The 6,943-nt window shown below is 38.0% G+C and overlaps 1 non-coding gene across 1 annotated transcript; it reads right to left on the bottom strand.

Moving 5' to 3' along the window:
- Positions 1-6,023: 6,023 nt before the first annotated feature.
- LOC117281737 (small nucleolar RNA R71) lies at positions 6,024-6,130 on the bottom strand. Its single transcript, XR_004512376.1, has one exon. It is a non-coding gene; the product is annotated as a small nucleolar RNA R71 (small nucleolar RNA).
- Positions 6,131-6,943: the final 813 nt, after the last annotated feature.

Here is a 6,943-nt window from a genome sequence, read left to right on the forward strand (position 1 = left end):
TTTTAAGATAGATATAGCAAAGGGGGCACAAAAGGACAAACTACGTGCGAGTGTCTAGTGGAAAGTAAAGGGCTCGAAAGAGAAAGTTGCGGTGAGTGAGAAAGATAAGTGTGGGGTGTACCCAAAGAAGGCCGAGAAGAAGTTGTCTGCATGGATGTGTGCATTGGTTCGACTCAGACCCAGACTAGATGTTCAGGAAAGTTTCCTTAACCTTATGCTTTTTAATTTTGTGCCATTAGGACATCACAACTTAAAGTGTAAGGTGAGGGATATTTGTGTGTATGTCTATTAGTTTTCATTTCGTTAGTTGTAGGATTTAGAAATAGAAAAAGTTTAGAATTTTTGCTTTTTAAGTTTTTGATTTTTCCCGATGATGGATATCATCGACATATTTCTTGAGGCATTAAAGTCGAAGGAAAAACACAAAAAAAAAAATCTTTTGTTAGGTAGTGTACACATCCCCCTTGGTTTTTCTTTGTGTCGCGGTTCTTTTCCAAGAGTTCTATTTGAACAAGGTGTAGCTAGTTTTATTTTTTTCTAGGAGTAGGAAATCTTGTGTTGTGATTTGAAATAAAGGCAATATCTCTTGACTTTATTATACCTTGAGAATAGTAAGTGATTTAGTTGTGACGCTTAGGCTCCGTTTATGACTCTTGTATAAGTACCTTGAATTGTATGATCTTAACTTTGCTTAACTACTTTGACTAGAGTGTTTTGATAGTCTGATCTTGAGTGAGTTATGTGCCATGTGTGTGTGAGATTTTATGTTATTATGTGCATTGTATTTGATATTTATAACTTGCCCCATGTGTTTGCAAAGTTAAATAGTAGTTTTATTCAGTCTTGGAAGTGGTATAGACATTTCTTTGTTGAGCCAGTTATATTATTTTACCCACCTAAGTGTTATGTATCTTAGTAAACCCCTTTTAGCCTGTAATTTTGTTTCTTGGCAACCACATTACAAGCCTTGCCCATTTGTTTGAATTGACCATCTATTTGAAACTTTTACCTCTCGTGAGCACTTGAAATATTTATGAACTTTTTAAAAGTTAAAGTGTGGGTGGTGGTTTGGCTTTTGAGTGGAACTTATGAAATAAAGAGAAATGTGCATTATTTTGAAAAAGTAAGAGCCCCTTGAATTGAAAAAGAAAATGAAAAAAGAAACGTAGTTGTATTGTTGTTAAAAATATTCCTTGATAGTGGTAATTTTTAATGTATTTGTGCTTTAAAAAGTTGGGAGTTGATGTATATTGATGTGAAGGTGGAGTTATGATTTGACATAAGTGTGGGGTTTTGAATAGTTAACTGTATGTATTAAAGTGCTTAGGGAGGTGTATTCACTCTTATATCCAAATGTATCCTACCCACCCACAACCTACATTACAACCAAATAAAGTCATACTTGATCCTTGACTGAATGAGCTCAATTAGTAGAGTAGTACACTACGAGCAAGCCTATGGTGTGTCTTTTGTGGCATATGAATGTTGTTTTTATCTTGAGTTCCTAATTATTCTTAATTTTATTGTGTGTAGAACTACTCTCTACTGTTGTGTGAGTGCACTCAATTCATGAAGGAAAGGTAATGTCGTTGACCTATGTGTTAGAATAAGTGATCGGTTTGTGAAACATATGTGGTTCTTTTGAGTCAAATCTCGACGTGAGGATGTTACGGTATTGTGCTTAATCTTTTTTAAATATTCATGGTGTGATGAGTTAGGAGAGTTGTTTAAAAATGTCGTGTCTTTATAAAGTGTAGTTTGATTGCTCGAAGATGAGCAATGTTTTAAGTAGGGGATGTTGATGGTAGGCTATAATTACGTATTTTAGTCGCTTATTGCACACTACATCACTGCACTTTACTTGTGTTGAGCTTTAATTGATAGTGTTTTACACTTATTGTGTGTTTTATGCCTTGTAGTAGTGATTCCGAGTTATGTAGAATTTTTGGAGCTAATTTGAGCTATTTGAAGCTTTCAAGTATGAGTAAAATCCCAAGGAATTAAGTCGATATCGTATGGACATCAAAAATCAAGCAAAAAGCAACACTCAGAGGAATTTGCACTGCTACGGTGTGTGGGGCGGCGCGTGGTGCACCGCAGTAGTGTGTTTTGGAAGCATGATGAAAATTACATGCTCGCTGATAAGTCCTACAAATTCCACGCATGGCACCTCGCCCCATGCGGCGCGCTTGTGCCATATTTACTGAGTTATTTTTCTTATTTCGGCTAGGAAAGGGTGATTTCGTCTGGGCCCGACCCTACTTGGTATAAATACATGCAAATATGTTATTTTCTTGACATTTGACATACCTTGGACCTAAGGACTCTAGGGAGGAGTTGGAAGAACACAAGCACAAGGATTTCATCATTCCTTCCTCACTCAAGACCCGAGTTTGGATCAAATTTATGTTTTTATCCTTTAATTATATTTGTGATGAATTTCTCCATGTCTATAGATTAGTTCTATCTAGGGTTTGATGGATTTGGTGTATTGATGATTGTTTGTGGATTATGACTCTAGTGTTTTGCATTGAATCGTTTGGAAGATTTAATTGTTGCATCTATGTTCACTAGTTCATGTCATCGAGAGAGGCATAACTTGTGATATTTTTGCATTATATTGTTGGTTGAGTTCATAGATTCTTCTAAGTAATTGAAAGAGGTTAGTTGAATTAAACCTAGTTAGGAGAATAGCTGAAAAAGGTTTTCCTAAAGACCAATCCACTATGCATTCTTGCATATCTTCACGTGCTTAAATTGGTTCATCTCGTGCGGTTAAGACTTAATCGAGAGAGGAGTTTTTGCTGAATGTTTGAACTAATAATTGAGTGAATTCGAGAGACTCACTTGAACATTAGAAGTGAATTATCTAGAGTTAGATCCCGAACAATTATCTTGCACCTATCCTGTCTAAACCTTATCTTCTCCCACTGATAACCTTAGTTTCTTATCCCTTGATACGATAGTCACTAGTCAATATCTTAAGATAATTAGTTAATTTTAGTTATTAATCTTATAAATCTCAACTGTTGATTCTCTTGGATAGCAATCAAGCTAGAAACTATGAGAATACTGTTTAAATCCAACCATTGTGGATACGATATTGTACTATACTATCGTTGATTAGCGAGCATAATTTAAGTGTGTGTTTTGCGCTTGTCAAATTTTGGCGTTGTTGTCGGGGATTGGCAATCAATAGTGTTTGAAATAGTTTGCAGTGCTAATTCAGGAATTGTTTCTTTTCTTTTTGTTTTTTCCCTTTTTACGATTGGTGTTCATTGGTTGTGCGCAGGTTACAGGTTAGCATACAAGCTAGAGTTATAAACAACACTGCGACACCTGAGGAAGGAAAGAGATCTCACCGAGAAGTTAGAAAAGGTTGGGCAACCCTCAACCCAAGAAACTATGGATGGAAATGGTGATGGTAATGTAGATTTGGCTGCAAGAGAGGCAATCCAACAATGAGAAAAAGCTACACGGGAGTTTGAGGAAGAAGCTATTAGAGTTGCAGAGAATGTCTATAAAGAAGAGAGGGGTCACAAAATCAATCAACATCAACCCTTGGCTGCCAACCAGTTCGGAAATATAGATCCCATGCCTTGGAGACCACTAGGCGATTATGCTAGACCGGTCTACAATTAAGGATCATCAAGTGGTAGACCACCTCCAATTGTAGCAAACAATTTCGAGATGAAGCAAGGGTTGCTTCAAACCATTCAAAATTGTTGTGTCTTCATAGGGAAGATGAACGAAAATCAAAACTCATATCTAATGGATATCTAGGAGATTATGAAATCCTTTCAATACAATGGGATATCACAAGGTGTAGTGTACTTAAGGGCATTCCCTTTTTCATGTAAAGATGATGCGCAGAAGTGGCTTCGAAGCTTGCCCAGTGGATCGATTAGAACCTGGGAGGAGATGACTAAAAAATTCCTTGATAAATATTTCTCGTCATCTAAGACGGGCAAGATTAGAAGAGAAATCAATAACTTCTGCCAGAAATAGACTGAAATGGATTTTGAAGCATGGGAGAGGTTTATGGAGATAGGTAGAAAGTGTCAACATAGCGGAATTGAACTCTAGAACATTGAGGAATGCAGTTTGAGGCGCTTTGACGAGGAAAACTCTAGAGGAGATACTTACAATTCTTGATGAGTTATCTGAAGATGCCAATCAATGGCCCTCTGAGAATGCTGAAAGAAGAAAATCAACTGGTGTACACAAAGTTGATGCTAATACATATGTGCAGGTACAACATGATGTTGTGGCTAACGAAATACGAAAGTTGAACTTAGTTAGGATACAAAATGAGCCTCATGTAGCTTGTGATACATGTGGAAGAGGACACCCTACTCATGAGTGTCAAGTCTCAACTCAGGGAATGAATGCTGTGGAAAATTTTGATTTTAATGCAATTGGTCAGAGGCACCCTGGTTTTTCATGGAGTTCACCTGGGGTACTACGAATGCATGGCAACAGAAATACCCTAGACCCCAGGTACAAAGAGCTCTAGTCTTCCAAAATCAGCAGATACAATAATATCAGCCTCCACAATCTAATCAGTCCAGTATGGAAGATCTAATTAAGGCTTTTATTATCAAGACAGAGGAGAGGCCTGAAACTGATAGCTCAGTTATACGGGAACATGGAGCAGCTATCAAAGAACTGGGCACGGGTTTTCAAAACCTGGAAACACAGGTTGGGCAGCTAGCTACTCTATTATTTGAGAGGATTCCATGAACTCTCCTGATACAGAAAGAAATCCCAATGAAATAGTGAATGCTATAATTTTGAGAAGTGGGCAAGGGTTGAAAGATCTCACCCCAATCCAAAATGATGTGAGACTTGAAAAAGAAAGTGGGGAGAAGCTGAAGAGAGATGTTGATAAGAAGAAGAAAGGCCATATGAAAGCCGAGAAGAACAAGAAGGAAGAATACTCGAGAAGGGAGGACCGTAAGGAGAGCGATCATATGTCTTTTATGCCTTTCCCTCAAAAGACAATTAGAAAAAAGTTAGACAAGCAGTTTGGGTGATTTCTGGTTGTGCTGAAACAGGTTCATGAGAACTTACCATTCACAGAAGTATTCTCACACATGCCTACTTCTGCCAAATTCTTGAAAGCGATCATTACGAAGAAGGGGAAAATCGAGGCGACCTCAGTGGTCAAGCTCATAAAGCATTGTAGAGCAAGGCTGCGGTGAGCGAGAAGGACAAATGTAGGGTGTACCCAAAGAAGGCCGAGAAGAAGTTGTTTGCATGGATGTGTGCATTAGTTTGGGCGTGATAAATGGAGCCTGACTTTGACTCATATAAGCCTTTTACCTCTCGTGAGCACTTGAATATTGTATGAACTTTGTAATCTTGTTTCTTTGGTAACCACATTACAAGCCTTACACATTTGTTTGAATTGACCATCTATTTGAACCTTTTACCTCTCATGAGCACTTGAATATTGTATGAACTTTGTAAAAGTTAAAGTGTGGGGTGGTGGTTTGGATTTTAAGTGGAACTATTGAAATAAGGAGAAAGGTGCATTATTTTGTAAAAGTAAGAACCACTTGAATTGAAAAAGAAAAATAGTTCTATTGTTGTTAAAAATATTCCTTGATAGTGGTAATTTTTGATGTATGTGTGCTTAAAGAAGTTGGGAGTTGATGTATATTGATGTGAAGCGAGAGTTATGGTCTACAATCAAGGATCATCAAGTGGTAGACCACCTCCAATTGTAGCAAACAATTTCGAGATGAAGCAAGGGTTGCTTCAAACCATTCAGAATTATTGTGTCTTTATTGGGAAGATGAATGAAAATCCAAACTCACATCTAATGGATTCGAGGAGATTATGAACTCCTTTCAATACAATGGGATATCACAAGGTGTAGTGTACTTAAGGGCATTCCCCTTTTCACATAAAGATGATGCTAAGGAGTGGCTTCGAAGCTTGCCCAGTGGATCGATTAGAACCTGGGAGGAGATGACTAAACATGTTTTGATAAATAGTTCTCCTCATCTAAGACAGGCAATATTAGAAGCGAAATCAATAAATTCTACCAGAAACAGGTTGAAATGGTTTTTGAAGCATGGGAGAGGATTATGGAGATAGTTAGAAAGTGTCAACATAGCGGAATTGAACTCTAGAAGCAACTCTAGGAGAATTGGGAAGGATTGACATTGGCCTCGCGTAGAACATTGGGGAATGCAGTTCGGGGCCCTTTGATGAGGAAAACTCTAGAGGAGATACTTACAATTCTTGATGAGTTATCTAAAGATGCCAATCAGTAGCCCTCTCAGAGTGCTGAGAGAAGAAAATCAACTGGTGTTCACAAAGTTGATGATAATACATATGTGCAGATACAACATGATGTTGTTGCTAACGAAATACGAAAGTTGACCTTAGCCAGGATACAAAATGAGCCTCACGCAGCTTGTGATATATATGGAAGAGGACACCCTACTCATGAGTGTCAAGTCTCAACTCAGGAAGTGAATGCTGTGGAAAATTTTGATTTTAATGCAATGGGTCAGAGGCGCCCCGGTTTTTCATGGAGTTCAACTGGGGTTACTGCGAATGCATGGCAACAAAAATACCTAGACCCCAGGTACAAGGAGCTCTAGTCTTCCAAAATAAGCAGAGACAATAATATCAGCCTCCACAATCTAATCAGTCCAGTATGGAAAATCTAATTAAGGCTTTTATTATCAAGAAAGAGGAGAGGCCTAAAACTTATAGCTCAGTTATGTGGGGACATGGAGAAGCTATCAAAGAACTGGGCACGGGTTTTTAGAACCTAGAAACACAGGTTGGGGAGCTAGCTACTCTATTGTTTGAGAGGATTCCATGAACTCTCCTGATACAGAAAGAAATCCCAAAGAAATAGTGAATTCTATAATTTTGAGAAGTGGGCAAGGGTTGAAAGATCTCACCCCAATCCAAAATGATG

This window comes from Nicotiana tomentosiformis, unplaced genomic scaffold, assembly GCF_000390325.3.
Source record: "Nicotiana tomentosiformis unplaced genomic scaffold, ASM39032v3 Un00003, whole genome shotgun sequence".
NCBI lineage: Eukaryota > Viridiplantae > Streptophyta > Magnoliopsida > Solanales > Solanaceae > Nicotiana > Nicotiana tomentosiformis.